At 44.4% G+C, this 8,171-nt stretch overlaps 2 non-coding genes across 2 annotated transcripts; both read left to right on the top strand.

The window, feature by feature from the left end:
- Positions 1–411: 411 nt before the first annotated feature.
- Positions 412–493, top strand: TRNAS-CGA (transfer RNA serine (anticodon CGA)). Its single transcript has one exon. It is a non-coding gene; the product is annotated as a tRNA-Ser (tRNA).
- Positions 494–1,878: 1,385 nt separating this feature from the next.
- On the top strand, positions 1,879–1,960 carry TRNAS-CGA (transfer RNA serine (anticodon CGA)). The gene has a single exon. It is a non-coding gene; the product is annotated as a tRNA-Ser (tRNA).
- The last annotated feature ends 6,211 nt before the right edge of the window (positions 1,961–8,171 follow it).

Raw genomic sequence — 8,171 nt, 5'->3', positions numbered from 1 at the left:
ATTAAATAGGGCGCACACATGGTGGGGGTAGAGAGGCGCTAAGGGGTGCAAGAAAAGTGGTGCTGCACTGGATGCAGCACCACTTTTCTTAAATCTGCCCCTGAGTTTGGCAAATTGCTTAGACTGCAAATCAGTTCACCTATCACAGATAGTGCCCTAAAAAAAACATGTATTCTTTCACAAAATGTTCAGATCTCGATGAGCACGTTCTATCTAACTCAAACATATCCAAAGCATTGGAATACATGATCTGCTGAATGATGCCACATAATTGCACTGTATTCAGTTTATCTGGTTCTATTGCTGTTTTGACTATGCCCTAAAGAACAATAAATATTTGCACATCTGCTCCAACGTACTCTTTCTACCTAGCACACTATCATGAATTATTGAACACCATAGTAAAGAGTAGCTGTGATGGCCGAGTGGTTAAGGCGTTGGACTCGAAATCCAATGGGGTTTCCCCGCGCAGGTTCGAATCCTGCTTACAGCGACAAATTTTTATGTAAAAAGTATTTCTAGTAAAACATTGATTTGAAACAGGACAAATTCTATGGATTTCATATCTATACTAAAACGCATCGTTTACGTATGTACCGGACTGCTGAGTTCAGCATCTAAAGTGAAGAAGGGTTATTGTTTAGTGAGTATATGTAAACACACGTCTGTGGAAGTACCACGTGCCGTGTAAGTGCATGGGGGCTGCTGAGTTTACCATGTGCCTTGAGTACACGTCGGAGTGGCAGGGACATAGCTATCAATAGTGTAGCAGGTGTAGTGGCCCCGGGTCCCAAGGGTCCACTGCACCCAAATATGGCGGTTTATTTACTGCTAAACGAGGGGTTTGCGTCTGTTCCTCCTTGCTCTGGGGCTCCTGGTACCCTTACTACGTCACTGCGGAGTTGGGAGGGATGCTATGTGAGGGATAAACACAGAGGAGCTGCTGGTGTTACCAATGAGTGCTGGTGCAACCAGTGATAACCCCCCATTCCTTTGTGCACATAATTCACATGGTGACCCTTACAGCTCCCGTGTACATGCACGGCATGTGGTAGGAACACAGACATACATAGGAGCTACCAGGGTACGTTTACCCTTTACACTGTATGCAGGAGCGTTGGGGTTGCCATGCCACATAGATGCGAGGTAACATAACAGGAGCTGCTGCCCATATGCACATAGGAGCAGCTGAGGGTTTTATTTGACGTGTCTATACACAGGTGCTCTTGCACTTACGTTGAGCGTGCAGTGCGTGTGTGCGCGCGCGCACAGTGCATGTACAGAGGTGGCTGCTAGCGTCACGCGAGCGTTTGAGTTGCTTCGTTCAGTGCAGTGTCGTAACGAAACCTAAAGGGGGTCCCTGCAAAGTACCAGAAGGGGGGACCCCTATCCCCTGTACATAGTCAGTGGCCTGCCACCTGTGCACATTGTAGTGTGCTGACGGTGGGAGGGGGTGATACGCCACTGGTTCAGTGTTTATCTAGGGGTGTGAGGGCTACAATGAGTAGTTCTGTACAGTGGGCTGCTGAGGATACGCTGCACAGTATGTGTAAATCTATCAGGGTTTCAAGGATTACGAATGTACTGGCAGAGGCCAGAGTTACGGCGCTCAGTGTATAGGTAGGAGCTGGTAAGGTTACATTGTGTTGTGCAGTTTATGTGCAGGGCAATTAACAGATTGGTTCGGTGTATGCACGTGGGCTGCTGGTTACAACTGCGTGCGTGTGTATTTAAAGCCTATTCGCCTTACACAGTACATGTACACATGAGCTGCCGGGGTCACCGTATGCATTGTCTAGCGAGAACCTCCAGGTTCACTGCCTCCTACCCGGATATGGCCGTGCTTGTATACAATAGCAGTGAGATCACGTCCACCGAGCTGCGATGGCCGAGTGGTTAAGGCGTTGGACTCGAAATCCAATGGGGTTTCCCCGCGCAGGTTCGAATCCTGCTCGCAGCGCGATGAGATTTTGCAGGAACACAGTTGGATTTTCCGAGAAAATGTTCCCAACGTCACACTAAGTAACACCAAATATGGGATTTAGATTGAGAGTTTAGGCAATTTGCCCATCCAAGAAGTGGAGAACAGAGGCAAGCGTGGTCCGGACCTCTTTCTGCCAATCTCGCCTAGTAGAAAGGTCGCTAAAAGGTGTCTTTTTTTTTTTTTTTTCACACAGCTCCAATTTTTACGAAGCGTGCCTTGTTCCGGCTCTTGGGCTCTTCCTGAGTACGTCCACGGGCCAGTTTACAGCGCCGCAATACAGGGAAATGACGATAAGAATGTGCGGGACCGTGAACACAGCACAATTGTGTCCTCCCGCAGACTTTAAGTGATGATCGCACAACTGTGTCCTCCCGTAGACTTTGAGTGATGTGTACATCGCACAACTGTGTCCTGCCGCAGACTTTGAGTGATGTGTATTAGTGGACTACATATTGCGGTTTTTGTTTTGGCTGAAAACGTGAAATAACCGGTGGTACCAGAACGCTGCTGGTATGACCACGTGGTTCCATTGTGTATTTTTTTTTTACTGCAAAACCTTTTGCTGGTGCTAATCTTGCCTGCATTACAAGAAGCGCTGCTCATTTTTATCACAACCAAAACCATGAGAAACAAAAAACCTGTGCAGTTGCCTGACTGCCACACGTTTTTGTTGGTGCACTGTCTTCTAAGTGAAGGGCCATCTGCAACACAATGTTCTCACTGCTTTAGTGCATTACCTCCAGATTTTCCCACACATTGAGGCCGATTCACGAGCATGTCATGCAGTGCAGTGCTGTGTGACAGGGAATGAGCCGGAATGAGCTGTATTCCTGCCTTTTCCCCTGCACTGGCAGCCTAGTGTCAACACAGGCACACTTGCACGAGTTGCATGCAGGACTGTTTTTATGCAGGAAGGAACACACTCCTGAAGGATATTTCTGTTTCTACGTGTGCAGAAAGAGGAAGGAAAGGAATAAAGATATATATCCTTATTACACCTCAACTGAGAAGCCGTGTCTGTTTGGCTCATTCCCAGTTCAGGTAACTCTATCAAAACCCATGGGAGTTGCACAGGAACACCCGTGGAATGCCTCATGGGAGTTGCACAGGAACACCCATGCAACACCCGTGGAATGCCTTCCCAGGGCAGAGTAAGGCAACGCATCCATTTGCACTGAATTGCTTTACTCCAGATTTATGGAGCCAGTTAGGGCCACACAAAGTGGCCTTGCGTGGCTTCATGAATCACATGTAAGGTCTGCAACACCCTTGCACCACGTTGTGTGGTGCAAGAGTGACGCAAACTGGCTCATAAAAAGCCCTGTTTGTATATAAGTGGTACTTCTATAGCAAATGCTGTACAGAGTCAAAGACGAGTATAAATTCAACAAGTGACAGGAGAGGTAGATGATTTGTAAATCGCTAATGCATTGCAGTGTGTTGTTCTTTAAAGAGAACATGTGGAGTCTTGGAGGCTATGGACCAGGACATTCCCACCATCCAGATGCAATAATACGAGGGCCCAAACAGCAGGTCTTACGTTGATTTCTAGAAGAAACAGTTTCACTTTCTTTAGAAGAGAGAGCTGCTACAGGGCCATCTTTGGGCCCGATTTAAGTAAAGAGGCGCTGCACATAGTGCAGTGCCACTTATCTTGCACCCCTCAGTGACCCCCCTAACGCCACCATGTGTGCACCCTATCTAAGATACGGCGCATCATGGCAGTAGATAGGGAACTAGCATCAACATTTTTGATGCTAGTTCGGAGCTTTGCAGGATTAGCGTAAAAAATGTTGATGCTAATCCTGCAAAACCGATTGAGGCCCATTGTAAACAAAGGTGCTCTGAACAGGCGTTAAATGTGCCGGAAAAAAATGATGCAAAGAAATCTCTTCGATTTCTTTGCGCCATTTTTTTTTTTAGTCCCCCAAGTGGGGGAATGCCCCCTTTGCATACATTATGCCTGGCGCAGGCATAGTGTAGCGCAAAGGGTTACAAAGTGGCACAATGCATGCATTGTGCCACTTTGAAAATTTGGCAAGGCGATTTTGGCCTCGTTGGGCCATATTAGCATAAAAAAATGATTCTAACGTGACGCAAGGAGACGCTAGGGCTCTTAAATCTGCCCTTTTGTTTTTTTGGCAGTGTGTTCCTTGAGGGTGAGGTTGGTGTGCAGGGCAAATACAAATCACTTGGGGCCTCATTTACAAAGAAATGTAGGAGCGCGGGGCTGCGCTAAATTTGGAAGCGCCATGCACCAACATTTCAAAAAGCAGAGATGTGCCACATTTACAATACAGTGTGCCCCTATGTGTTCCTTTGTGCTGACACTAAAATTAGCTGCTTAGCGCCAATGGCGGCACCCTTGCACCATAGTGAAAGGGTGACTGCGTTGCACAGAATGATTGTTTATATGCAGGAAGGGACACCTTCCTCCACATAACAATCAATGATGGCAATTTGTTACTACTAGAACTTGGTACTCCTCTTCATCGACAATCACAAACATCCCCAATTCCCACAGCAAATAATTTTTACGATGAGGAAATAATACTATATGCACATAAAAGGTGTGGAGGGGAACTGGTTCACCTCTATTTGAGGCAGACCCAAAAAAATCGAACCCGTTGTTCCAAAGGATTGCTTAATTCAAGGTCGACCCTACTTGGGATATACTCATGGTTCTCCGAGTATCCCTCTGTGAGTGAGAGGAAGAGGAAAGTTTCCTATCATGGAAGAGGTGGTCTCATACACTTAATTGTGTCATGCTACATCATAGACCACCTCTACCCACCCTAGGTTTTGTCCAGTGAGCTTTATTTAAGAACTCCCTCTGGTAGGTCTGAACCAGATGGTTGAGTCCACCCCGGAGACATTTTTCTTCTAGGGTGGGTAGTGGTGGTCTATGATGAAGTATGACAATATTAAGTGTGTGAGACCACCTCTTCCACGTACCTTTTGTGTGCATATATTTACTTTTGGGAGGAGGTGTGGTGGGTTATGTTCCTCTCACCTCTCTCTTTGTGATAGGCAGGATATAATATTAAACAGTGTTTAGCAAACCAAAGGTCAGTAAGTGTGGTGAAGTGGTCAAAGTTGTGGCTCAAAATAAAGGTCCTCATTTATGAGGAATTGGCATTGGGCAGCGCTGCAAGCCTGTTTGCTACACTGCCCTACACCAATATAAAAGGGCAGAAATGCACCATATTTATGAAATACAGTGCATTCCTGTCCTTTCCCCCTGCACTGGCCCAAAACATACTACCTAGCGCCAGCGTAGGCAGGATTGTTTTTGTGCAGGAATGGGCACCTTCCTGCACAAAAACAACCCTGAGAGGCATTTACCTCTTTCTATGTGTGCTGCAGAATACAACCCACATGGAAGGAGGAAAAAAAGAGGACAAATTAAAATGTTTCTTCTCATTACGAATGCGTAAGGGCTTGTCACTACTCCAGTTTATGTGATTTCATAAATCTGGGGTAGCATCAAAATCCATGGGTGTTGCGTGGAAACATCCACGGCAATGGCCATGGAACGCCTCCTTGAAGCAGAGTAAGGCAATGCAGCAGCTTGCACTGCTTTGAGTTACTCCATATCTATGAGGCCATGCAAAGCCACGCAGGATGGCTTTGCCTTACCTAATAGGTATGGCTGAGAGTCTTGTGACATGGTAGCATCACAAAAGTGATGTTCTGATGGCTCAAGCCTCTCATAAACAGGCCTCAACATATTCTGTAAGTTTTTTTAGGTCTTTCACCATCAGGTAGCTTCACCCAGCTTTCTAAAGCTAAGGCTGGGTGAAGTCCAGCGCTAGACCTCATGCCAAAATTGAAGAAGGGGCTGCTAGTAGACACCCACAAGTGCCACAATTGTCATCTGGCAGTAGAAAACCTGATACATGTGGTCTGCATTTGGCCAGCTTTGTCCGCTGAAAGAAGCTGTTTATTGAAAAAAAGAATTAAACGTATTAGGGGTCAGATCATGCAGACAAGCTTTAACGGAAGTATTGAATCCACGAAATACCATACTGAACATTGGGCTTGTTCAATTTCTGGAAATTGTTACCTCCAAAATTTCATGTGCCAAAACAAAGTAGTGTTAGGAATGTCTCCAGTGGAAACAAAATCCGCCAACCATGAACAAACAGGTTGAAAAAAGGAAGGGCTCTTAGGTAAATGTGCTTCTAGCCAACACTGTAATTAAGCTATGTACCAGTAACTGGAGTTAAGAGTTGGCAAATGTGTAGTATGTATTAAATGATTTTATATCACAATTTTATTGCACTATTAATATTTTACTGCACCAATATTGTTCTGCTTAATTTTATATTGCAGAGTATTTTTATGATTTTAATTCACTAATAAAATAAACATTCATTCATTCAGGTAGCTGCATATACAATAACAGGCAGCTTAAGTGAAAAATAAATAAAAGAAAGTGGTAACTCATTGGGAAATGCACTGTAGTGCATTATGAAACCTCTATTAGTTAATGCACTGCCGAGGTCTGTGTGTAACCAGAGAGCCACAGAATTAGGTACTTGGTTGGTGCACTGAGACTAGTGACTTGTGTATTTTTAGTGCCATGAAGTCACAGCTTGTCACAGAAAGCACTTTGAATATGTAAAATAATATTTGCATTACACACAGTATAAGATAGGCCACTAAAAATGCACAAAAAAGTTTACAATAAAATGGTGCTTCCAAAATGTAGATTTAAGTAATATCAGACCATTAATAGCTGTCCCATCAACACCTCCCCAGGGGTAGTAAGCGCTATGAATATTCAATTACAATTAAAAGCACACACTTCACAGCCCAGTTGTTATATCCTTGCACTACCACTCAAAAAGAACAAACCTTTGTCATCAGCCAGAACCGGCTCCTAAGCATCCTTTACATTTGTATATTTTACCCTCTGCATTTGCAAATCAACTCGTAGCTCGCATTTGCTTTTCATTCAGGAAGCAGGCACCCTGGCACGAAGGCTTTGTTAGCTGTCTGTGCGGCTTCTTTCACAGCACAGGAGACTCAAAGAATGAAAGTGCAGCTGTAGCATTTTAACGATCAGCCAGGGGAATGTGCACCCCTCTTCTCAGGACTCCATGGTCCCCCTGGGGGTCATGCCCCACAGATTGAAGACCTCTGTGCTAGGGGCTTGTAAATGACCCCCTTAGTATTCAGTGAAAGTTCAGGTTTGAAGCCATCAAGGTTCATGTCATGAGCCAGATTTGTAGTCCTACTTGTTTGTTGTTCTTAGGAACCAACAGCAATTCTGCCCTGAATGGGTTGAGCTTCAGTTAGGTGTTGAGCATTCAGACCTGGGTGATGTGTGTGCAGTGGTAGAGGTGATGGATGTTTGAAGCAGAGAAAAATTTGAAGTAGAGTTGTATACCATCAAGCGTATTAGTGAATCCTGATGCTGTTATCTGTGAGTAGAGCAGCAGGTGGCTCCATGTAAAAGTTGAAGATGACAGTGGGCAATATGAAACCATGGGGGACTCCACAAGTGATAGGGATCTTTTAGAACCTGGAGGTGGCTATGTAAGCAAACAGGTATAGTTGGAAAGGCAGGAGGAGAACCATTGAAGAACATTGCTCGCGACCCACATTCAAGTCTCCATGGTGCATACAAAGGTGAGGTGATGGACTTTGTTGAAGGCAACTCAGAGGTCCCAATGTCTTTGACCCAGCCTAAACATGAGTATGTTTTCATATATTTCACCATCTTTTGAGATTTTCTAATGTTACATTTTCTTTAACAAGTGAATTCTGCGGAAAACTCCACCAATATTTCATGTTGTAAATTTTATTAATTCCTGCGATCACTTTCTCATCCCTTTACTTACTAAATAAAGTTTGTCTGCCTCTCTAGACAAACATCCAATTGCTTATTACCTATAAACAAGCATTGTCAAAATCAATAAGGTTAGCAGTTGTAGTGTGGGTATATACAGTCTCACAAAATGCAGGCATCAAAAACGATAACGTAAAGTAAAAGGGAGTGTTGGTAAAAAGAAGAGCGATGTGTCTGTTCTTTCAGGCAGTGCACTGTCTAAAGCCCATACACTAAATTCCCAAACTCTATAAAACAAGCATTGGCCACGGCAGTAGGCCATGCCTCTATAATGCAAGTGCTAAGCTATTTACTTTGTCAGTGTTTATTTGTAAAGCATTTATGAAAAAA

This window comes from Pleurodeles waltl, chromosome 12 (assembly GCF_031143425.1).
Source record: "Pleurodeles waltl isolate 20211129_DDA chromosome 12, aPleWal1.hap1.20221129, whole genome shotgun sequence".
NCBI classification, from domain to species: domain Eukaryota; kingdom Metazoa; phylum Chordata; class Amphibia; order Caudata; family Salamandridae; genus Pleurodeles; species Pleurodeles waltl.
Note: the sequence above shows the minus strand (reverse complement) of the source record. Positions and strands in the feature narration are given on the sequence as shown.